The following is a 27,444-nucleotide window of genomic DNA, read 5'->3' as shown; positions in this document are numbered from 1 at the left end:
TCTAATAACATCGATCGGAGTGGATGCTACGGCACTCCCTAAAACTGGCAAGAAAACTCGATCTGAAATAAAACAAAATTTATAACTTATATACATATAATTTTTATTTTTCTACATTACTTTTATAAAATTTTAAGAAAATATTGTGCTTGATTATACATACTTAATTCTAAAATCAATTTATATTCTAAATTAAATTCAATGTTATTGCGTTTTTTGTGAGGAAGAGAGAGACGTACTTAAGAAAACACTTAGGTTAGTAAGCAGAATAAACTATGATTTTACAAGCATTTTGTAAAATCTATCTATTTGTAGTAAAAGAATAGTTTTTTCACACAAGTTTTAGACGTCATAACTTTGTTTAAAACTTGTTATTTATTTTTAACCCTTCAATGAATTGCGACGTACGTTGGTACGTTTTGTGACATTCGATCGTTCGTTCAGCAAATAACCGGTTTATTTCTAGACTAATTATATTCTAAACGCATACTCGTTTTAAAGCTACTGAGTTGAAATATCGAATGGTTAAGTTATATATAGATTTATTATTATTGATTCCGTTTAGCAAAACAATCGATAGTGGATCAGCTGATGACAAACAGTCACTGCGCAGTTCGAGTGCCGCCGGCTAAAATAGTCGTCCCGCGTGGTTTTGTTTACATCATGTATTGTTGTTTTCTATGGTTATAATTGCTATAAAAAGTTTACTTGTCTCCTTATAGATTCAGATACACAAAAAAGTGAGGCAATAGTTTTAGAATTACTTCAAAATTTATTTGGTAAAGGACAATATATTATGGATGGATAATTTCTATAACAATCCTTACTTGGCCAAATTTTTAAAAGAACAAAAAATTGACTGTGCAGGAACTATCAAACTCAACAGATAAGGAATTACAAAAAATCTTAGAAACGCTAAATTGAAAAAGGGAGAAATGATGGCTGTCCATTCAGATGATGTTGCTGTTTTAAAGTGGTGCGACGTTTCTCTTATATCTACTTACCATGATGTGGAGATGATGATTTGTAAAAAATATAACAAAGAAGTATTGAAACCTGCAGTTGTTGTTGAATACATCAAAAATATGGGTGGAGTGGACTTGAGGGACCAAATGCTAGAAAGTTATTTGATGGAAAGGAAACGGGGCACAAAATGGTATCTGAAAGTGTTTCAAACGATTACTAAATATAACAATTCTATGTATTTATTCCTATTTGTGTTCCTATGTAATCTGGAAGGCCAAACATCCAAACACAGACTATCTCTCTTTTAGATTAGGTTGGATCAAAGAAATTATCGAAAAATATCAACCTGGTGTTTCCTAAACAAGTACATGGTAGGCCATCAACCGAGCCACCTCCGTCTCGTCTTACAGAAAGGCATTTCATTGAGAAGATTCCTGCTACTGGGAAAAAATCCAATCCTCAAAAAAGATGTGTGGTGTGTAATAAACATGGAAGGAGGGAGAGACACAGTGTATTGGTGTCCAAATTGTGAGGCAGGCCTATGCCTTGAAGAATGCTTCAAGGTTTAACACACTACCACTAACTTTTAGTGTAAGTAACCATGTTTTGTTATATCTCGGTCAGGATAAATAATTTTATTTATTTATTTTATCACTAAAAAGGTTTTTTCTGTTCATAGTTAATGTAAAAAATTATATAAAATATCCTTATAAGAGTATTTTATAATTTTTATTGTCCTTATAGTAAAAAGAGTCAAAATAAAGGAAAACGGGTAAAAAAGTGGTGCAGACTGGGTTGGACTGGAATTTTTTTTTTAAATGCGTCGAGGGGTTAATAATTTCAGGCATAATATTTTTAATTTAGATTAACCGCCATTTTGTACTGACTTGAGATAGTTAACCTCTAAATGTCCCTATTAATTTTCTTTCATAAAGATCTTTGAAATGTGTAACTTGACGGGAGTTTGCATTAAAACATTTTAAGTCAGGTCCAAAATTTGGTAGCGTAGTGTGTACCGTTATTTTGTTGTATTTTATATAATACATATTTTTGCAACCCTGTTACATTAAGAAACAAAACGAGGAAACTATTAAAATGGGCAAAAAGGACAGACGATTGGCTCCCTTATCTACAGGCCCAAAATGAATATAAAAAAGAACTTAGAACGAATAAAAGAAGAACCTGGAGGAACTTCTGTAAAAATATTAACAGTTTTCCCGAGGCATCCAGGCTTCAAAAAACTCTCCAAACGGAGCATACTACTCCAATGGGGACTCTAGTAAAGGACAATGGAGACCTAACAATGAACAGGAAGGAGACCTTAGAACTACTTCTGGAGACACACTTCCCGGGGGGTCAGCTAACTCGTAATGAGGATACTTATTCTCTATATGGGGGGGATCCAGTCGGGAGGTGGCAAAAGCCAGACAGTTGTCTAACAGACTATTTACACACGAAAGAATTAAATGGGCGATAAGATCGTTCAAGCCATTTAAATCTCCTGGGGCAGATGGAGTTTTTCCAGCCCTTCTTCAAGAGGGGCTGGATATTCTATTAAATACCCTTAGCATTCTATTTAGAAGCAGTTTCGCCTTAGGATATATACCAAAGAACTGGAGGATAGCACTAGTGGTGTTTCTTGCGAAAAAATGACAGGGATCCAACAAAACCCAGTTTGTACAGACCCATAAGCCTAACCTCCTTCATGGTGAAAACTATGGAAAAAATAATAAATAGACACATAAGGGACGTATGTGCCTCGGTTTTTGAGGGCACAAATTAAAGTAAGGGAGGCGCAAAGGTCCTTTTAGGACTAAGTGCGGGGACAAAGTGTCCTCTTCCCTCAGAAGGAAAAAAAAAAAAAAAAAACCTGTTACTCGTTACACATAGACACATAAGGGACGTAATATTACTGGAACACCCACTTAGTCCCACACAAACACGCATACATAGAAGGAAAATCAACCACCACTGCTCTCCACAGTTTAGTGAGAGAGGTGGAGAATACCTTCGAAAAAAAGGAAAGCCCTAGTCAGCGTCTTTATGGACATTGAAGGAGCTTTCGACCGAGTAGCATATCAATCCATGAAGACTGCGGTGGAACGTTTTGGAGTTTCCCCAGACGTAGTCAAATGGATAGTAGCCCTCCTAAAAAGCAGGACAGGTGAAAGCCAAGTACGGGGACGAATCGGCTGCGATCACGGCCCCAAAGAGGCTGCCCCCAGGGGGGAGTTTTATCTCCTCTCCTGTGGGCGATGGTAGTGGATGATCTCCTAAGAAAAGCAGAGAAGAGGGGAATAAGGCTACTATGTTATGCGGACGACCTAGTGCTTATGATTAAAGGGAAAAACATAGGCAGGCTGGAACGCCTAATACAAACAGAACTGAACTTCATAAGCAACTGGTGTCATGGGGAAGGTCTGCGGATCAACCCATCAAAAAACTAATATGATTACCTTTACCAGGAAAAGGAAATTCCAGCTAGCAAAACCGGTCCTGGAGGGAATCAGCATTAACCAAACACAGGAAGTGAAGTATCTGGGTTTAATCCTGGATGAGAAGCTCACTTGGAACTCCCATATTAGAAACAAGACATCCAAAGCAATAATGGCCCTCGGGGCTTGTAAGAGACTCTTTGGATTTAAATGGGGACTTAAACCCAAAATGATATATTGGATCTACGAAACCATAGTAAAACCAATGGTCACATATGCTGCTCTAGTGTGGTGGCCGAAGGTCGAACAAACAACAGCTGCAAAAAGGCTACAGAGTCTTCAAAGGTTAGCTTGCTTAAGCATCACGGGAGCAATGAGCTCCTGCCCAACACTTGCAATGGAAGCGGTTCTGGGTTACACTCCTCTTGGCCAGGAAGTGATGAGAACAGCCACGATGAGCGCAATGAAGCTACTAGGAACAAAGGTAATAAATGCTACCTCCCTAGAAGGCCACATGAAGATATTGGAAAATTTTCCTGAGGCTGAAATGCTAACCAAAGTATCTGATTACTATGGTTAAGAAATACTCCTTTGAAAAACCATATACGGTCTCTATCGGAAGTAGGGAGGAATGGATTAAAGGGGAGGCCTACCCTAAAAAAGGAGTCCTGAAGTTTTTTCACTGATGGTTCACTCCTAGACTCTAGGGCAGGATATGGAATACATGGATCTGGAGTTGACATGGCTGTTGCCCCTAGGAAGACATGCCTCAGTTTTTCAGGCGGAGGTCATGGCAATAGATTCGGTGTTCCAGAAGACTCACACAGTTGAGGACAAAAGGATTATCATACCTAATACTCTCTGATAGTCAGGCTGCACTGAAGGCACTGGATACCTGTTCGATTGATTCGAGAGCGGTCTGGGAATGCAAAAATGCTCTAGCAGAGCTAGCAACAAATAACAGAGTAACACTCGGTTGGGTGCCGGGTCAAGAAGGAATTCATGGGAATGAAAAAACGGACATCCTCGCCAAAAAGGGAGCAGAATCCATATTGGTGGGGCCTGAGCCAGGTTGTGGGATAGCCTTCTCCAACATTAAAGCTCTGGTTAAAGATTGGGAAAAGAGGACAAGATACAAGAATTGGAGCAGAGCCTTGGGTTTAAGAATATCTAAAATGTTTATCTCTCCTTATGCAAAAGGGTGGATAGCTCTCCTAGACCAGAATAAGGAGGATATAAGACTGATATTGGGAATGTTGACAGGACATGGCCCTCTGAGGAAGCACCTTTTGAAGGTAGGCCTTAGTCGGAGCAGCGAATGTAGACTCTGTGGAGAAGAGGAGGAGTCAGCAGAGCACATTTTGGTTGGATTGTCCTGCCATCGTAGAGACTAGGAAAAGATACTTGGGAGCATATCTCCTCAGCCCCAAGGACATCAGAGAACAGGAGCCCTTAAATCTGATTGGTTTTTGCAAAAGCCTCGGTTTTTGAGGGCACAAATTAAAGTAAGGGAGGCGCAAAGGTCCTTTTAGGACTAAGTGCGGGGACAAAGTGTCCTCTTCCCTCAGAAGGAAAAAAAAAAAAAAAACCTGTTACTCGTTACTGGTTAATATAAGTTACATCTGATGTTTCTTGGCGGATTAATAACCTAACTGTCATGCATATTAATTATTTCTCTCAGGAACTTTGTAGCTGCTGAGTAACATCTAGCATACCATGTCTGCGAGTTTAACTTCTAGTCTCCGACTTCAACTTCGTGTCTCTGATTTTAACTTCGAATCTCTGAGTTTGACTTTAACTATTAAGTACAACTTCTAGTCTGCTAAACTTCACTTTTTCCGACTACAGCTGCAATGTCGAGCCAAGATGCTGACGCCAGCACTTGTGAGTCGACATCAACGTGAAGGGAAGTCTATTTTTAAGTTTTAATATTAAGTTCATACGAAAAATTCCTAAGAACATTAGAACCATTAGGCCCACCCCCATGATATCATTTAGTACATTATCACTCTATTTCGCAGCAACGTGGCAATACATTATTTTATTTTTAACATCTAGAAGTGGTGCTTTTATGTTTATTTGCCACAATTAAACATATAAGTAAACTTTGAAAATCGAGTATTCATTACTACGATCTCAGCGGTATCCAACCCCATGTGTTTCGTCCATTCGGTACAAAGGGGCAAAATCTTGTGATACTAATCAAAAAGTGAAGTTATGTATTATATAGAGGTATACTGAGTTTGATTTACATAAGTGTGGTAGATACAAAATTATAATTGATTCATACTTTTTATTCGCCCTGTATAATGAGACTATCATACACACCAGCAGCTTTGGTGCTGCCCCGCGCTGATGGCGTTGAAAGAAAAACATCCCTTGAGATGGAGTCTATCACATAAGAGGATAAAATTATAGATCTTCTGTTCACAAACACCTGAAAGAGTTAGAATGTAACACAAACCTATAAAAAAGTTTGAGTAGTTTTGTGTGGGCAAACAAAAAAGTCCTGGAACATTTTATAAGTTGTGCCAACCTACCACGAACTTAGCAGTAAAATGTAAAGCACTTACAGGAAGTGGTTGGACACACTGTCCCCCAGGTAAGGTATGAAGTAGTGCTTGCTGAAGTCGTACACAGGGAGCTCCACGGCTGCAATGACAGCTGCGCGCTGCGCAGTGGGTCCTACGCCCTGTGGACAAACACGGGTTTACCATACTTTCATTTCAAACTTTCCACGAAGTAACTACAGAGGAAGTCAAATATTAACTATACTTTATACTTATAACATCTATTGGTAGAGTAAATACAATTTTTACCACATTCAATTCTGACACATTTTTCTAACTGAATCGGAAGTTTTTTAGAGCTATTATCAAAGACTGAAGTTGGTAATATCTGTAAGCTATTGCACATGAACATTTCAAACCCTTTGTCGTCATCAAAAGTGTTGACCTCCCAATTCTTCTTTATATGGTCCAAATATGCGGAGTCACAGATAGGGACTGTAAGACACATGTTCAAGTGTTTCCCAATTAATTTCGTCTAATTTTTCTTGAGTCAATGCAGGTGGGAGTGGCCAAACACTGTCACGGTGCAGAATTGCACTTCAAATATGCATATCTCACTTCATTTGTCAATAGGCCAATTCTCCGTCATTATGGAGAAAATCAATGAGCACTCCACCTCTGCAGTTTTAAAAAACTTACAGAGATACAAGTATCCAAAGTAGGCGTGCACAGTCACGTTTTTCCAAAGACTCTTGATCATTTTGATCATATGGGGATGCATTAAAATTTCATTTTGTCTTTACACTTTAATAAACAATTGACATGATTGGCATACTTTGTTTCCCATATACTTGTACATTTTTACACTTAACTTATTTCACTCTATTCTTAACTAATTTAACACTGACGGACGCACACTTATACTATCTCGGCCGTCCTATAGTCGGTACATGACTTGTATCCGCAGTGAAGGTTGCACACAGGTTTTCATACTGTACTTTTACTTTTATCTATCAGAGTTCTAAATACACTACCATTATGTAATTGATGAGAGTGCGTAAAATTGTTGATGGTTAAAAATAGAGTCCAACCTGTGTTGTTCTATTATAATAAAGAACGTCAAATCTATTATTGACTTTTCAATTCAGTTTTGTAAAATTAAAAAAATTGATGACTTGGTTATTAATTTGAGTATCCTTTTAGGGCAATGACGGATACATTTTGCAGTTACATAACCTTTGAAAGGCAACTTTTAGAGTATTTTACGTAAAAACAGGACATACATCTAAAAAATGCTCTCTGCTAATGATTTTAACTAATAATTAAATATTTTTAATTACGTAAATTATGCTAATGTTAGTTTAAATACAACTAGTGCTAATGATACAATTGAGTCGTCTGGGATAAGTAACCTGAAGGCCACTACCCACCAATCCCAGGTATAACTTAACCCTTGTAACCTGTTATCACTGTATAACTGTTGACAATGCATTGAGTTACTATATTAAATATCTGTGAAAACTGTTAGCTTGCTGAAGGGAGAGAAGGGAGGGACTTCTCAGGTTTCGTATACTTTTAAGAGGTGGTATATTTCTGCTGATTTTCTATTAACTAGTTACAATTTCTGGCTGTCAGCCCTTTTAATTCAAACCTATGTCCATTAGGTTATGAGGGTAGTAATTAGTAGAACTATCAAAAGAATCAGAACTAGATTTCCTAGTACTAAATATTTTAATGTGATTTTTGTTATTAGACTTAGCTTTGTATAAGATAGAGTTGACATTTAACAAGATTAAATAAATTTAAGTTACTTTTATTTTATTTCGAACAGAACAATCATGTGACTAAGAAACTATATTTAATTTGGCTTTGTTAACCACTATGTACGATATATAGTATAAAACCTACCCTCCATAGTCCACTGACGCCTTCGTGCCTGTACAAGTCTTGCGCTGCGCACACCAGACTCTGTGCCTGCATGCCCAACACCTGCATGCGCACCTTCAGTACATCTGTCGGGTTGGCAATGGCGCTGGACACAATGCCCGCCACAACCGCGCAACTCACGTTCACAACCACGTCATCTTCTGTGCGATCTCCTGTGAGCCAGGCTTTCAACGAGTAGTACGTGCCAAACTTGATTGTGCCATACGTCGCCTGCCGTATCACTGCCGGATAAATCCTACCAAAAATCACATTTATATTTATACCATTTGTTACTTTACAGTACAAATTTAAATTTCAACATGTAAAAAGCATACAAATTTCAAACATGTTTATTTTTTGTTTAACAAGGTATCATTTCCTTTTAGTGGTAGAGAGGACTTTATAGTCCTAACTTTGCCTCTAATAAAGACATTTTTCATTTCATTTCAAAAATATATGTTTGAAAGCATAGATCCTAAAAATAGCAAAACTTTAGAAAAGTACTATACTATGTTTAGGAAGATTCAACCATAACGTCATAATTGTTTTATTTTACAATAAATTTATTTAATTAAATCAAATTGTAAATAAAGTACTATATTTACTGGATTTGTGTTTAGGTCCTTATTCCCCAACATGCTAAATACTTAACTACCAATTAATATTTTCCCCATAAAAAATAATTAATATAAAAGAGAAAAAAAACTGATTGGACCTGTCAAACCATTTGTACAGCATTAATCACACAGATGTTCTGAAAATAACTGGTTCAAACCAGATCAGAACTTGACCTGACCCATCAGATCGGCAAAACCTCGCACACTTATCTAGTGGACCAGTGGGCTGCTATTTTTTCACACATCAATCTTGCGAGGAATTTAACTGATATAACTTTATTTTAGTAGCTCATTAATGACGATGATTGGAGCAAAAAATAACTTGTACAGACAAAGCAGAACGTGGCCTGATACGGCTATCACTAATTCAGTGAGTGTGAGTAATTAGAGATAAGAATCTGACCCCTCAGACCACAGCCATACAAGTCTACTATGACCACGTGCTGGCCATGCACTCCCATTCTCTTTTACGCTCACCACAAATGACCTGTTTTTGATGAACTCAACAAAAACTTTACTCGGAAATCTAGGCTTTGCATTTAAAATGTTACGTCATAATCTATGGGAATCATATCGATTCCGATGATTTACAACGAAAGAGAGAGTTACCCAGAGTAGAGCGCTCTGAAGCCTTCCTGACGTGCGATCTGCAGGAAAGCGTCGGTCATACCACGATACTTCAAACGCACGTGCTGTCCGTCTATCTTCTGGCCCTGGATTTGAAGACGTGTTTTGGTCGTGTCAATAGGAAACGTTCCTGTACGGAAAAGTAGTTATGAACTAGTTTATACTATTCTTCAATGGAGAAAATATGCGATAATAATCAAGCGTTTATTTTAATTACGCTAATGTTACGAATTGGTTAATCCGTAAAATTGATAATATTTCTTCTGCCCTTTGCATCTAATCAGCAGTCTTAGAACGAAATTCATTAACGAGAAGATAGATAATTGAATTGACTTTTTCACAAAATAATCACAAAACCTTGTTACTGATGTTCAATTATGAGAAAATAAATTATCATCTGATATTTTTAAACCTTTTGATACACTACCATCTTTTTTCAAAAAATGTCTCATCGAAAAAAAAGATCAGGTTGTGTGCTTAAAGAATGCAAATTAGCTCTTGGCTTATTGACAATTAAGGCAATGTTTATCAGTATTCCAAAGATCACTGACAATCATTAGGTATGATCTTTCAAGCATTTTTCTAAGATTATTTTATTTTAATCTTTCTAAACAATAATATTTTAACTAAACATTAATGGATACCCTCCATCAGCATTGCTATTTCAGAATAAATCTGAAAGTATTTTCTCCGCTTAAGTTTATATTTCATGATTTATTCCTTGACTTTTTTTAGAAAAATAAAGATTTTTATGTAACTATAAATTTTATGTTTTGATAGGTTCAATCCATTATTAATTAGAAAATGAGTAGCCTAAATTAAGAAAAACAATTACTTTATACAAACAAATGCTAATTTTTAATATTTTGTTCATTCATATCCTTTAACGAGCTTCAAAATGACATGCTGATAGAACATTCTTTCAAATTATTATAACACATTTTGATTTTATTTATAGCTTAAAAGAAGATATATCTGTCACGATTGTAATAGTTGACATGAACAAGACACGTGATTCTAGTGCTGTTAAAGTTATGAGACTGGTGTTTCTTGTTAATAGTCTCTGCCAAGACAGAAGTGGACTCATTTACTTAGTCTATTTATGAAATGCCACTACGACGGAAGATTGTCATAACATTGACAAACTTTAAATATTTAATACGCAAGTGTTTTATTTCCCAACTGCTTAATGTCTATATATATATTTTCCAAAGAGTCAAAATTCTTTAGAAATAAATTTGTTGCAAGATAGGTATTCTTGTAAAATCAAACTGCTGATTCTAATTACAAAAATTAATTCACAGGCCTGACTTCATTTAAGCTTTCACTTTCAAAAATAAAGTTAAATCCTACAGTCAAATTTGTAGAATAAAAATGAAATTTCCTTATCTCAAACCAATCATAGAATTTTGTTCTTTGAATAAGTCGATCGTTTAAATCCTAATTATTTTTTGGAAAATATGTAGTAGAAGTTATGGGCATTTTTTTATAAAAATTTTTTCTCATTTTACATTTTGGGCAATGGGCAATATCATTAAATTTTTTTTCTCAAGTTACTTTTTAATGGGCAATATCATAAAAAATGTTTCATATTACTTTTTAATGGGCAATATCATGAAACTTTTTCCTCATATTACTTTTTAATTCTATTACACTTAAAATGATAGATCAATAAATAAACCTGAATGGTTAACTATCTCTATTTAGAACTAACTCATATATATATATATATATATATATATATATATATATATATATATATATATATATATTTATTTATTTATTTTCTTACTTGAATTGGGAATGCAACATTACACTGAAAATTTCAGCAGAGAGTATTATGCAATTTAATCTATATTACACATAGTAACACATTTAACAAAAAACCACGGTTTAACATATGAAATTAATTTCATAATTTTCTTAATTTTAATGCAAAAGAAGAGATTAAAAAGATATAAATTATAAAAAATTCACAGTAAGACAAGTACAAGCTCATTTTAAATAATATTACAACGATGGATGTACAAATCTTATTAGGGTAATACGAATTAAATTGCAACTAAACCAATCACACACGTACTCATATCAGTGTATCTTTTTAATGTTCGAAAAAAAGCATCCATCAAGAAAAATATCTAAAGTAGAGTATCAATGTTATTAATTAAAATATAATGTATTAATATTTGTGACTAATTATAATTTACGTTGCACTCTCTAAAATATTAACACCTGTATTTTACCACCGACATCTTGAACAACTTCAGGTTCATAAACAACTACATTATATAGGGTGTCCCGTAACTCTCTGGACAAAGGTATACTATGTTATTGGTCAGATCAAGACAAACATATTTCATCATATGAACATGGGTCTCTGATGCTTAGTTTCCCACCTGTCTGTCTGTGTGTGTTTTTTATAAAAAAATTAATATCTTAAAAACTAATAAGTTCAATTATACCAAATTTGGTTCAAATTTAACAAGGCCAACTATAACAAAAATTGTCATGAAATTATCTTTAGTATTTTCAAAATGGCAGCCATTAAAACTTTTAAACTTTGAATATCTTAAAAAACCAGCAGTTTTTTCTCAAGAATTATATAAATAACAGTTTTTAGAGGATATTATCACAAATCTAATGACACCAACATTATTTAAATTGAATAATAAATAACTGATTTAGAGCAAATTTACTGTGACATGGCCCCCTTTGAGGTTCTCAGTGAATAGCCAATAATACAAAAACTTAATAAGCAGCAACTCTCAATATGGGCCATAACTTTCTACAGTAAATCTGCTCTAAATCAATTATTTATTATTCAATTTAAATCATTTTGGTGTCATTATATTTGCAATAATATCCTCTAAAAACTGTTATTCTTGAGAAAAAACTGCTGGTTTTAAAGATATTCAAATTTAAAACGATTTATGGCTGCCAATTTGAAAATACAAAAGATAATTTAATGATATTTTTCTCAGTAACTGGCACTATTTTCATAATTTGAGCCAAATCTGGTATAATTTATTTTATTGGTTTACGAGATATTATTTTTTTAAATAAAAAACACATAACCTATGTTCATATGGTGAAATATGTTTGTCCTGACCTGAGCAATAACATGGTATACCTTTGTCCAGAGAGTTACGAGACACCTTGTATAATCTCAAACTAAATTGTTATAGATGTGCTCTTCAAAAGTACATTTAAAACTTTTCCGTGATGAATACGTTTTTTGTGTACTCACCGCACTCAGCTGTACATGACGCAAGTCCTCCATAGATGAAAGGCCTCCAATCCCTGTCTCCCATTACCCGATACCACGGCTTCGATGAGTCTGGAACAACAAAGCTCTCTGTCATACTGAGTATGTACACTACGTTCTATATTGTAAGTATGTACACTATGTTCTATATTGTAAGTATGTACACTACGTTATATATTGTAAGTATGTACACTTTGTTCTAGATTGTATGTACACTACGTTTTAAATTGTAAGTATGTACACTTTGTTCTAGATTGTATGTACACTACGTTTTAGATTGTAAGTATGTACACTACATTCTAGATTGTAAGTATGTACACTACGTTCTAGATTGTAAGTATGTACACTATGTTCTAGATTGTAAGTATGTACACTTTGTTCTAGATTGTATGTACACTACGTTTTAGATTGTAAGTATGTACACTACGTTCTAGATTGTAAGTATGTACACTTTGTTCTATATTGTATGTACACTATGTTCTAGATTGTATGTACACTACGTTTTAGATTGTAAGTATGTACACTACGTTCTAGATTGTATGTACACTACGTTTTAGATTGTAAGTATGTACACTTTGTTCTAGATTGTATGTACACTATGTTTTAGATTGTAAGTATGTACACTACGTTCTAGATTGTATGTACACTACGTTTTAGATTGTAAGTATGTACACTTTGTTCTAGATTGTATGTACACTATGTTTTAGATTGTAAGTATGTACACTTTGTTCTAGATTGTATGTACACTACGTTTTAGATTGTAAGTATGTACACTACGTCCTAGATTGTAAGTATATACACTACGTTCTAGATTGTAAGTATGTACTACGTTTTAGATTGTAAGTATGTACATTACGTTCTTGATTGTAACACCTTAAAGCCATTACCACTGATTGACAATATCAACTAAAATTAATCATAACCATTTTGCGCAAATATTTCACTGCCAATGTGCAATGTTCAATAGAATTCAAATTCAATCCAAAACAGCTTTATTCATTTAGCATACACACGTATATACAAGAATAGTGTCAGGATTCAAGTCCTTATTAGACAAAAAGAAAACATAATACATATAGAAAATACAAGATATATCACTGGAAATAGAGAAAGTTTAAAATACAATTATTATAGTTAAAAGGTTACAATTAAAACAGCTTTTGCCACGAAACTATTAATTATGGAGTACCCTACCCCCAGAATCAATACAGGAATTTATTAAAGGAATATATAGCCTTGTTGATGAAAAACGTTTTTAATTTTACTTTGAATTTATTGAATATAGCCTCTGACAATTTCAATAGGAAGATTGTTATAAAATTTTGAACCAATATACTTTGGTTTCTTTCTAAACATTTGCAAGGTATGGGGGCTTATTATTACGATTTCTTGTGAAATGGTTGATTATCTCCTACCAATTCCAGTTGCTGAAGTTTGCTATTAATTGACAAAATAGTTTCATAAATATACATCCCATAAACCTACCAATTCCAGTTGCTGAAGTTTGCTATTAATTGACAAAATAGTTTCATAAATATACATCCCATAAACCATCATATTTTCTTCTTTAAAGTATTTATTAACGGATGTTCTACTATGAAGCTTAAAAATTATTCTAATAGTTTTTTCTGTATTTTTAGAATAGAATTTAGATTATTTACAGCAGTAGCACCATAAAGTGAGATTTGAAAAAATATTATTGAGTGAAATATACGAAAAATAAATAAACTTTAATGTTTCTTTTTCACACTAATATATTAATGTCTTAATTAATTGTGTTAATTAACATCTAATATTAATGCATATAAACCTGATACAATTTTGGAAAGTAATTTATCTATATGAATGTATTCTTATTTATTCTGTGATTTGTCTGAGGCATTCAATGTTTGGAGAAAAATGAATTTGAAGCCAAAATGGTTAATCTCCAAATCATTATACTCTCTTGATGAGTTTTTTAGTTGTTTAGAGAGAGGAAGGGACTTGTATAGTACCACCATCTTGCTAAGAGTTTTATTTTAAATAGTATTTATTAATTTTAAGTCCAATGACACAATATGTCCAGTGTTCGTTCCAAAATGTCAAAATAATACCACAATAACAAAATTAATTATATTTCATAGGACCATCTTTATAAAAACCACGGATTTAAATAATATAATATATTTCAAAAACCAAATAAAATGAAGAAAAAACAGATCCATCTGTGCGGCAATTTACAGCACAAACACACAAAATACTGGGGTAGTTTAGAAAAGAAATATGTCAAATTATCCAGATAGTATGAAAAGTTTTGCACTGATTCATAATACATATATTAAAAGATGTAATGTTTAATAATACTAGTTGTTAGATGTTAGTTTCAAATATATACTGTTGTATATAATTATAATTAACAACAAATCCTGACCTTACCAAAGAATCTGATATAGAACTGGTGATATTGAAAAAGGAGTTGTTGACTAAAGACTAGATGATTAATCAAATGTAAATAATCATTTAAACAGGACATCACTTTCATTATCATTATAATCATAAGAATTTGCCTATTGTAACTATTCTCATAACTGAAGTTGAGAAAAAGTACGACTTTTTTTATTAAGACGATTCAACCCTATAAGAAATTTTATACTTTAATACAAAGAAATTAATACTATGAAAAATACACAAACTTTATAATTACATTCTACATTTTACAAAGTTTATATAGACACAAATCTGGAAATGCTGTTATTAGGTTCAGTCAGAGAAAAATTTAACCCTGTAAAACTGTAAATTCCGTAGCGTTTGCAAAACTCAGTAAAAAAACCAAGTCAAAACATCATTGAAAATCAAACACTCCTAAAATTAAAATTTATATTTGTAAAGCTTTCTATTTTCAATGAAAGCATCATCAGACTTGCATAACTGAAAACAAAACTTTCAAAAAATAGAGTTTATTTATTGCAGAGTTTAATTTTCAAGAATTAAATCCAATAAGCAAGGGATATCTACAATGTATGTTAAAACATCATATTTATACACATTGCATATATTTGACAATTTATGAATAAACAGATATCATTTTTAGATGACAATAGTACAACATTTTATTCTGAACTAAAATTATGTAAATAAATTAAACAGAAAGTGGACAAATTATAAAATTATTACAATACACAAATTCCTTCAAACCATTTCTTGTCAATATTATCAAGTTAAAACTTTCCAAACTATTTAAAATTATTAACACATACAAATTTTTCTTAGTCTTTATTCTAGATAAAATCTGTGGTGAGTTAAGAAAATAAGGAAATCGTGTTTTTCAAACATCCGATATGAACAATACGAAAGCTATAATGACAAATTGGACCTCGGTTATGTTAGTGCTAAACAAAACCATACGTGTACAAGTTCCAACACTTTGTCTTGAAGGTGTTATCCGTTCAACAGTGGACTCTGTGTTCAATATTGAAACTTGCGTTCAAGAGGAACACAAGATGTTTTATTTAAGTGAGCTTGTCTTTAGGAGATTAAAACTTTTATGTTCGGAGATTCAAAGTCGTGTCATGCATTGGTGACCATATAACAGCTGGTACTTTTGGTACTTACGATGCCCGTATTGTACTAAGAGATTTAATTAATATGTTAATTTTTGTTAGACAAAACTAAATTAAAAGTAGTTAATTTTTAGATTTTTTTGTATACTTTGAAATTTTAAATATGACTTCAATACATCAATTATCCAAATGCCACGAAATTGTTAAAAAATTAAACAGGTAGTTTACAAAAATATTTTACTTATTTACTATTACTGTTAATAAAATTTACATTAGATTACTGCATTTGAAGTACGCTATGATTCAAAATAACTATGTTTCTTGGGCTTAACATACCTCAAATTCAAAAATACAGGCAGACTCTGAAGTGATCTGGACCAGAATTGCTCACGGTGTGTACACAAACAAGACAGAATTGACTGTTTAACAAATTAAGTACGAGCACCGCACGTAATCTTTCATTAAAGGTCAACCATGATAACCCCTCTGAACCTTATTGGCTGCAGTTTCTCAGTATTCATAATGGGTAAATTTGAAATGCTGGTAAAATATTGCCCATTTAAAAAATACTGTAGATTTAACACGTTTTACGCTATTGAATGTTTACTTAATTCATGAGAATCTGAGATTTTTTAAATGATAAACCAACTCCAATTGAACTATTTATCAAGAAATATTGAAATATTTTCTAAATATATATATATATATATATATATATATATATAATATATATATATATATATGTATATATATATATATTACACTGGTTCATGTTATATTTAACGACATATAAATAATTTCCTGAGTATTTCTAGTTTTATTGTGGCCTGACTAAATGGGAAAGCTTTTTAGTCAAATAAAAAAACACTCCCACATCACACACTTCATAGTAGTAAGATAGGAAAAATATTAACATCTTAATGTAGTTCAAATTTGTATTTATAAACAATGCTATTCAACATGTGCTTATTCCCTGTTGGCCTTAATAGACCTGAATAAAAAATACAAGTTTAAAAACATCAACTTAGTCAATTCCTCAAAATGTACAGAACTTTTTTACTGTTTTGCATTTTGAATATCATATTATGGGGTCACCATAAAATTAATACTGAACGTTACGTGTTTATCATTATTACATAGTAGTACATTACATTTTGTTTTGAAATTGCCATAATTAAGATTATAAGTACATGCTTATTTGTACACATCAATAGTTTGGTTATGATTAATTAAATTTAATTGTGGAATCAATGATATAATTATAATTATGACTAATATTACAGTTATAATTATAACTGTGTTATTGATTGGTTATCAATATCTTCGGTCTTGTTACTCAAACTAATATTTTTATCAACCACTCAAGGCAAAAAACTAGGTTTCATCAAAAAGTGTTATAAACTCAAATAACAGAAAGATGCTTGAATCCATCATAGAAGCAAAAATAACCAACAGGAGCCATGGTCATTTCAACCTTACACACTTTTATGCCCATATTTTTTTGGTTTGAGGGTATATAATTATGGGAGGAGTCTAATTTTAAACATATGATTAATACACATCAAAATCCTTTTGCGTTTGTCGTATAAAGTTTATACTTTTGGAATATTTAAACAACGCAGTAAAATAGTTTTGTCTAAACAACCATTACCAATATCAAAATTGAAAAATAACAATTACAAAAGGTGTATTATTTACATTAAAATAAATCTTCCATAATTCAATGATCCAAAACAAGGACATTTAAATGACAGATTTCACATAATTCTTTTATGGGGTAAAACTCAAGACTGTTTCACTACAGTCACATTCAGCTCATAATCCACCATTTGGTAAGTCATCTTAAGGGCTGAAAATGTAATTAGCTTACATTCCATATCTTTCAGATATTTAATATATTTTGTGCTGTTCTTTTCTATACATTTTCATATTTCATGCTTTTTTTCTTAAAAATGTCACTGTTATATCAAAATCCTAGTACAAGAGTCAAAAATATTTTATCATTGTTAAGCATAAAATTATTCATGCAATAGGCAAAGTCACAATATTATTTTATTTTACTGATACAGACTGTATCTAGAATATGTTTATACTAGTGAAGGGTGTCTAATAAAAATAAAATATCTTAACTGAATATTTAAAAAGCAACATATAGTAGTAACAGACTAGAACAAGACTATGTTTACACTAGAAAGGGTATTTAATAAAACTTGAATCTAAATAAATTATTTACACAAAACCAATATAAATGTATACATTAAAAAAACAATAAAATGTATAAAAATATTAAAAACAAAAAATCATTAAAAACTGAAAGAACATATCTCAGGTCACATAATAACTAAGAGAATAAAATATTTTATTTATTGGTAATTTTTCTATACTTTTTTAAACTTATTTAATGTAACATTTCAGATAGCTAAATAATTAGAATTAATATTAAAAATAAATTACTACTTCTGGGTTTTCCAAGTCTTGTATGTTCTAGATCAAGCAAATATTTCTTCATATATATGTAACCATGAACATACTACCTACTTATAAAGCTATCTAGGTTTTCTTTCACTCCAATCAAATTTCAATAAATTTTAAGACGAAGCAAAGTCATGATCTTAAATTCTTTAAATATAAGAAGACATGATAGTCTATTGCATTCTTCATAACTCTTAAAGCTTTATCTGCTAATAACTTTAAAGAGCCACTACAATTTCGCCAGAGAATTATACCAAATCTTACTCTCAAATGAGGGTGAATAAATGCATTGATAAGCTATTTCTAACATCTCATTGCTCACACAAACAATCATGACTTGATATCTTGGGTGTACAAATAGCAAACTTACAATTTCGCTCCAGCAGTACTCTAATTTGTCACTATTGCGACCGGTAGCGCTTACAGGGTTAATAAAAGTCTTTTATTACCCATTATGATGCTAATTTCATTGAATTTCCTTCAGTCAATGTGAGGCTAACTAAGTTTTTACTACAATTTATAAGAATGGTATCATCTGCAAACAACGCAGAACTGCATGGAATATTGTACGCAAAATAATTGATTGCTACTATAAATAAAAAGGGGGTTCGAGGACTGATCTCTGATGTATTCCTGTCTGTATGTTTTTAAAGCTTGATTTGTTATCTCCTATGACTATCATTTGTTTCCTATTAACAAATAAGAAGACGATAATTTTAACAGGTTATTTTGTATGCCATATCATATTCAGAAGTAATTTATGATTCATGCAGACAAATACTTTTTAGGTCAATTAATTTTGCAGATGAGGTTAATCTATTTTCAAAATTTAACCAAATATTATCAACTACTTATTTGATCGCTTTTGTTGTACTTATGCATGGAAGAAATCCTAATTGTTCTTTACAAAATAGATTGTTGTGAGGAAAAAATGTATGCAACTGTTTTTTTTTTTTAACAATATTCTAAGATCTTACTAAAAATTGGTACCAATGAAATAGGACGTTCGGCTTTATCTCCTTTCGTGTAATCTGGAACAATTTTTGTATAATTTAATAGACTTGAGAAGACTCCTACAGATATCCAATTAAACAAAAATGTTATCAGTCCTAAAACTATATCAATGATAGGTTTTATAATTTTATTTGATAATCCAAAATAATCATCATTTCCTGAAGGGCTTAATTTATAGATGCAAATTAATTGTATTATATCTGATTCTTTGGTCAATTTGGATTTGAAAATACTTTTCTTAATTATAACCTGTGCAACGTAATTGTTTTCAGAAATCCATAGCACTTTGATATTGTTTTTACTAGCATTTATTTTTTATATAATATTAATAAAGAAGTCCTTAAAATCACTACAATCTATGTTTATTTTATTACTTTTTGCTAAACCATTTGTTTTATATTTAATTATGTCCCAAGCTGCCTTGTATTTGTTTGAAGAAGTTGCTGCATTGGTGGGTCTGTTTTCTGCTTTCATTTTACTTTTTCTATGTTTGTGTAAATTTGGTTATTTTTAAATTTAATTTGGTGGTGTACCTTTACTTAACTTAACTTTTTGTACAATGTTTTACTAAATTCCTTAATTGACTCAATTGGCATAAACCACTTATTACTTGGCCAGCTACTGTCCTTTATTTTAATTTCCTTAAACAGCATTCTTTATAATAACTAGTCAAAATATTAATATTATTATTGATTATTGACAATAAATTAATAAAATATCAATGTCATTATTTTGAAATAACAATAGTTGTCTCCAATCTAATCCAGTTAACTTATTCCAAAACCTTTATTGGCTTTTTTTTAAGTCATGTACCTTGGAAGAAGGGAAGGCCAGCTCTGAACCAGCCCCTCCAGTCAAAGCAGGCAGGGGGTGGCATACCTTGTTCAGGCTAGCAAGAACCTCTGATACTTGGGGAACGAACCCCACCAACTCCAACAGTCATCTCCTGCAGTAGATTAGACCTATCGAATTACCCTTACACCCCAGAATCTTGACATTTATAGTTAGTGATCTGCCGCTCCTGGACATCCATAAGATTGCCCAGATTTAAGTGATACATCGGTTTTTTGCTGTGCCCAGTGGTAGGTTTAACTGGAAGGTATAAATCAGCCAGAAGTGATCCCCTGGGTACAGATTATACCTTTCTTTAGTTTAATAAATGGTTTACAGAACAATGTCACTTATTTTGAAGTCACCTTTAATCATCAGCATCTTTGTTTAAACATAATTTGCTAAATTGAGGATACCATGAAAGCACTCAAGTACCAAATTCAAAATTACACTGATAAAACTCAACAAAGGCCACCATCCCGCATATATTCTAATAGAAATAAGTACAGACCAAACAGCCAAATTAGCGTATCCCTCCAAATGGCCAAAAGTAGAGTACTCAGCCAAAAACAAAATGAAACTCCTGACTTTTATCCATCTAAAGCTCAGGAAAAAATGCTCACCAATATTCTTCCAGTACCTGCGCTTCCTGGAGAACAAAAAGAAAATGGCAAGATGCAAAAAACACAAACATTACAGCTTACTATGCCACGAGAACCACCAGTCAATGCAAAACCACGAGGCAAGGATGTGAGTATAGAGGAATTCTATACCAATAATATAGATTTCTACATGGAGCTCATGACAAAGAACCACAGTGATCGACCGAATACTGACAACATTGATACAGATACATCATCCACTCCTGTGGTGCTAGACGATCTTCCCATATCCAGGCAGCAAATCCTAGTTCAGGCAGATGTTCACCACCATGAATCTTTTTTGGAAGATCTTCAAACAAACCAACCTCTCAGCTCCTCTAAATCTATAAATTTTTTAGGCTTTCCTCAGAAAAAAACAGAAAGGGTGAAACCAATAAACTAACCATCTTACATCAAAATATGGATTCACTAGCTTCAAAAATAAACAGACGACCATCTTCTTCAAAAAATTAAACCTGATGTAGTTATCTTGAGTGAACATGGATTAAAAGAAGACCAGCTCCTGAACACTAGACTACCTGGATATCTGCTAGCTGGGGGCTTCTCCAGAAAAAACTTCAAGAAAGGAGGAGTAGCCATATATACTAATGAAGAGCTAGGGAACTCAACACAAAATGTACAAACCGGTATTAACTCCACTGAACTTATATATGAAACAACATATAATAAAAGTTAATTTCAAAAATAAAGACATCTATATCCTCGGCCTCTACCGACCTCCAAGTGGAAATGTGGACTATGCAATTGGATGCTCTTTCTGACACCCTTGACCTTCTACCAATCTGGAAACATCCCATTATAATTATAGGAGATATTAATATTGACAGACTCCCTCAGGTTTCTAACAACTCAAAGAAGAAGGAAACAGGATTTTTCCGGACATTTGCCATCGTTAAGTGAAACAAGAAAACTGTTTTCTTGTTTCACTTAACGATGGCAAATGTCCGGAAAAATCCTGTTTCCTTCACAATCCTTCCATCGTCAAAAATAACCTTCAAATCAAAGAAGAAACTTGAAGAAATGTTAACCAGTCATAACATTGTAAGACTAGAACTTCCAGCAACAAGAGTTGTGCACAACTCTGCATCTTCAATCGATGTAGTGTGCACAAATCTTAACGAAGAGGACATCGGTGTTGAAGTCATCATAACAGGTCTGTCAGACCATACAGCACAATTATGCACTGTAAACCTGCAAATACAGAAAAAAAACCTATCCTAGCTCAACCTGTAGACATTTTACTAAACACAATATGCATCATTTTAAAAACTTACTCAGCTTCGAATCTTTTGACTATGTATACAATACACATGACGCTGACAAAGCATATGAGTTCTTTAGTAATGTGTTGTGTAGAACACTCAATGCAGCTTGTCCATATAAAAAAAACGAGGGCAAAGAAGAAACAAAAGTATAGAAAGGCGTATAACGAAGAATCTCATAGGTTTAAAAACTGACTATCTGAAGGCCTTGGACAAACAAAATTTATATGGAAGAGACATAGACAAACTTGAAACTGTTGCAAAAAAAAGGGCGTATGATCTGCAGCTTAAGGAACTCAGAAAGCAGGCTACATCACATTTCATTAAGCAATCTAGTAACAGGCAAAAAGCCCTATGGCAAGTGATAAATTATGAAAGATGCCGGGACAACAGGACTTCAGACTCCATAGAACTAGAAATTGATGGGAAACTCCAATCAGACCCACTACTTGTTGCAAACCACCTTAATCTATATTTTACAACGGTAGCTGACAAAACATTAACAGAAATGGGACTCGCACAAACAAGCAAACAACTCAACCAGCCACAGAATCAAATACCTGATATATCGTTATGGCCTTGTACCCTGAAAGAAACAGAAGAAGCCATTTCTAACCTCAAACAAAAGCCTTCGGCTGGGGTGGATGACATCTCATCAATCCTTTTGAAAGGCTGCTCAGAGGAACTTGTACCACCTCTGACATCTATTATCAACAAAACTTTCTCCCAAGGCATTTTCCCTAGAGCTCTAAAGTTGGCAAAAGTGTTTCCAAAACTAAAAAAAGGATCTCCAACTGACATCAACAACTACAGACCTATATCCCTCCTCTCTACAGTTTCAAAAGTGATTGAAAAAGTAATGTTAAACCGGCTTATAACACATTTGACCGACCACAATGTCCTAACCACCCAACAACATGGGTTTCTGAAAGGAAGATCAACAATTTCAGCACTGATAGAGCTCACAGAATTCATTATAGATCAAGTGGAAGATGGAGCTGCTGTGACTAGCCTTTTTCTGGATTTTACTAAAGCATTTGACTGCCTGGACCATAATATCCTCCTTCAAAAGAGGAATAATATGGGAGTTAGAGGAAATGCAGCCAGTTGGTTTGCAAGCTACCTGGAGGGAAGAACACAAATGGTAGAAATATCATATACCAAAAACAACACCTCATATCGTGTAACATCAACACCACTCCCTCTAAGTAGAGGCGTCCCTCAAGGATCTGTCTTGGGTACTTTTTATTCTGCTAACCAACGATCTCCCAAACTATCTCCAAGAGCTTAGCCAGGTACTCATGTATGCTGATGATACTGTCCTCCTCATAGCAAATAAACAAGTACAAGAACTAGAAATAGCATCCTTTATCGCTCTAAATACAGCAAAACAATATTGTAATCAGAATGACTTAGTATTAAACGACCATAAGACTCAACAACTAAACTTTGGAAGAAGAACAATTGAATTTACAGGACTCCCAGAAGTTGACCTAGATAATAAAGCGAAATACTTGGGAGTAACTATTGATGACAAACTCACCTGGACACCACATATTGATAAAATTTGTTCAAAACTTAACTCCTGCATCTATGTCCTTAAAAGACTAAAGGCTACCAATACTCAGGAGATAACTAGAATTGCCTATTTTGCACTTTTTGAGGCTCATCTTCGATATGGCATAACAGTCTGGGGCAACTCCTCAGCAAAAAATGTGCAACGTATCCTGGTAATTCAAAAAAAAGCGATTAGGATCTTAGCCAACCTCAATCCACTTGACTCCTGCAGAAGTACATTTAAAGAACTAAAGATACTCACATCAGTATCCCTCTACATCCAGGAAGTTATTCTTTACACTACTAATCAAAATCTAACAAGAACAGGACAGCTCCATTATTACAACACCAGGCATGGAAACAATTTCATTTTGCCGAACCACCGTCTCAGCCTATATGAAGAGAAGCCAAGCTACATGGGACCAAAATTGTTTAACTGCCTTCCTGACTACCTGAAGATCTCCAGACAAAAACATTTTAAGAGGAAACTTCAAGAATGGCTCCTGGAGTGGTCTTTTTACTCGATCAAAGAATTCACTGACTTAAAACAACAACATCAAAATTTGTACAATTAAAAACCACTTTTGTATATAAAAAATGACTTTACTACCATGACGCCATTGTATTTCTCCATGAAATTACAAATAAAGAATTTTTGATTTGATTTGATTTGAATTATTACAGAAATTAAGGTCTTTTAATAACTTCTGGCAAATATGCTGTCTTAAGTCCCACCTAGTCTTAGGAGATTTAAGGCGTGGTAAGTTCAAAAGTTGTAAGGCTGGAATTAGGAGACAGTTTTTAAATGTGAATATTGTTTGGAACAGCAATTTCAATCACCTTTTCATCAATTTGGTTGAATGTGTATCATAAATGATTACAATTGTTCTGTGGTTACATTAAGGATGAATTTTAAAAGGTAGGTTAAAAAAACACTTTATTCTGTGTAAAAGTTTTGTTCTTTCAATAATTTATCCAGTTATATTGCTTTAGTATCACCCAAATCTAAAATTGAGTAAAGTACGATAAGCGCACCCAGTTTTTTTATATTGAAATTATCAACAATATTTAATTATTATACACATCGATATAATCAACCAATATTAATTAATCTAAACAATAAATAAATCATCTGTACCAACTTCATACACATTTCCATATTCCAAACACTATTTTTATCTATAACTAAGTTCTTTTAAATAAAAAAGATAGTCAACTTTAGAAAACTAAACAAAATAACACCTAAAGATGATTTACTGTGTCTTTCACGGTTTCAATATGTTTGCTTTGTTGTTACATTTTCTTATTTATTTATTTAATATTCTTTATTATTTAAATGGCATTTTTGCTATCATCTGTCTTAATTTTATCATTTGATCAATGGTTATGGTTCCTTTCATATTTATGACATTACATAATTTTTACAACTATTCAGTATTTTAGATACATTGATTTTATTTTTATTTTATTTCCTTTCAACGGTCAAAGACCACTTTATAACAATAAACGTAGTGCAAGGTAGCTAATTACCATTACAGTGCCCAGACATGACAGGGTCAAGCCAAACATGCGATTGGACTCTATACTCCTAGACATGATTGATAGTGTACATAATAAGTATAAATTATAATAAATATAACAGTAATGATAATAATTGTTGAGCAGATAAGCAACCTAGAAATAAATAACAGTGCAAAAAACAAACTATCCATAAATAAGTAACAGTGCAGAAACTATAAATGGATGACAAGAACAAAAAAAGAAATATATAAATAAACAACAATGTTAATAAAATATTTTTAAATAAGTGACAATGTAAAAAAAAACTAAGAATGAATAACAAGTGACAAAGATCTATAAACACCAGCAAAGTAAAAAATAAATAAATAAATAAATAAAACACTTCACAATACAAACTACCATCCTTAACAATAACGAGTGAAAAACACATACACATACAAAACAAATGCCAAATATAATAATAAATAACATCTGCACAAAGCATATAAATAAAGAAATACGAAGAGCTACAATTATGGCAAAAGTGAAACTACATAGCGCTATGAATAAATTAATTACTTGATTACAAATTAATTACTGGATATCAATTGATAGTTTTATGTTATTCAATAAAGTATCGATGATTGTAATAGGTGAGATAAAAACTGGGTCCAGTATCATACTTTGCCCCTCAAATTTGTAGTGTCCACTTTAAAAATTACAGGTGTTTTCAATGTACAAACAAATTTAAAACATTCCAACCAAACTAAAAGAAGAGGAAGCACTCATATGGACTTGCCATAAACAAACAGGCTTTGATGTACATAAACCACCAATATGGTGGGAGGAACAATTGGGCCAGTTGTTCAGTAACAACAGGTACAAATTTTGAGGTATTCGGTTTACTCCAGGAACTATTTAGTCATTCTGAAATACACCTTAGGCTATACCAGATATATGTTAAGTGAATCTATACCAAATAAGACTGTTAACAATGTTTGTGTCAATTATTGTAAAATGGTGTTTACCATGCAATTAAATAAACAAATAACATAAGTAAGAGTAAACATGAAATTTAAGACACTGATTCTTGGTTTTTTTAATTTAATTTTGAGATATGAATGTATAAGTACAATTCTAATTATTGTGCTAGATTTAGGTAGGCCTACATTTAGTCTGGTTTTTTTATGGGAAAGTTAAATCTTTGGCTCTAAAAACATCACAGATCTCAAACTACAGAAGTTAAATTAGGTTTATGTACATTTGAAATTCAGAGCACAGCCTAGTAAAGGAATCCTGATTGTGTAAGGTTTTGTATTATACAACCATATGTGTGTTTTAAGATAAGAAATGGAAACTCAATGAATAGATGAGCTTTCTGTCAACTTTCCTTTAACTGTTATTCAATTTACCTTACGTGTTGGCTTAGAGCATATCATAATAGACACGCAGTCACAATTTAAAATTGTCTTCTCTCTGTACGACTTAACACTAATTATAATCTTTTAGAAAAATATTGCACCATTAAAAACTAACCTTATTATAAAGCATGATAGGAACTACCTTAAAATAACTTTTAGAGGTGACACACATTTTTATGTTTGTATGGTTACCTTTGTGCTCTGACAAATCCAGTAGTTGGCTTTCAAAATAATTTGGTACCAAGCAGTATCAGGCATAAACACCACTATAACCCGGCGAAGGCCTATCCTCCACACGAAATACACGGGCAGGTCAGTTGGAGACGGAGGGAAACAACTCGCCAGAACGACATAACTATTGGAAACGAGACGACAGAAACAGACAGCAACACGGCAGACGATAAATGCAGAATTAAAAAAAATCAAGGAAACTGCTGAACCGACTTATGTGCATAGAGTATTGACCATATAGCAATAATTCTTGTATGTATGAAGTTAATATTTGTCTTGATTGTTTTTGTACTAAGAGATATATCGTCAATTATATTATTAAACAAACATCAATATGTTGAGTCACTCTTGTCTCAATGATTTTAAATACTAATCTCAGATTGTCTGTATTCTTCGAAGTAAAACAAATAGTGAAAGCACAATGGCCGTCCACGTCATTTAGCTTTCCAGACATTTATTCGTAAAGCATGAAATACATAAATGGTAATGTTTCAAGTGGCAGCATATTTTATTTTTTGGTGCATTATCTTCTTATATACATCTTGATTTTCAACACAATTTACACGGTATCATGCCTACACCATTCTTAACTCAACAGTAACGTAAGAC

General features: G+C 32.7%; 1 pseudogene; it reads right to left on the bottom strand.

The window, feature by feature from the left end:
- Window positions 1–26,985, bottom strand: LOC124373405 (annotated as a pseudogene).
- Window positions 26,986–27,444: the final 459 nt, after the last annotated feature.

The sequence above is a fragment of the Homalodisca vitripennis genome, unplaced genomic scaffold (genome assembly GCF_021130785.1).
Source record: "Homalodisca vitripennis isolate AUS2020 unplaced genomic scaffold, UT_GWSS_2.1 ScUCBcl_5477;HRSCAF=12209, whole genome shotgun sequence".
Lineage (NCBI taxonomy): Eukaryota > Metazoa > Arthropoda > Insecta > Hemiptera > Cicadellidae > Homalodisca > Homalodisca vitripennis.
Note: the sequence above shows the minus strand (reverse complement) of the source record. Positions and strands in the feature narration are given on the sequence as shown.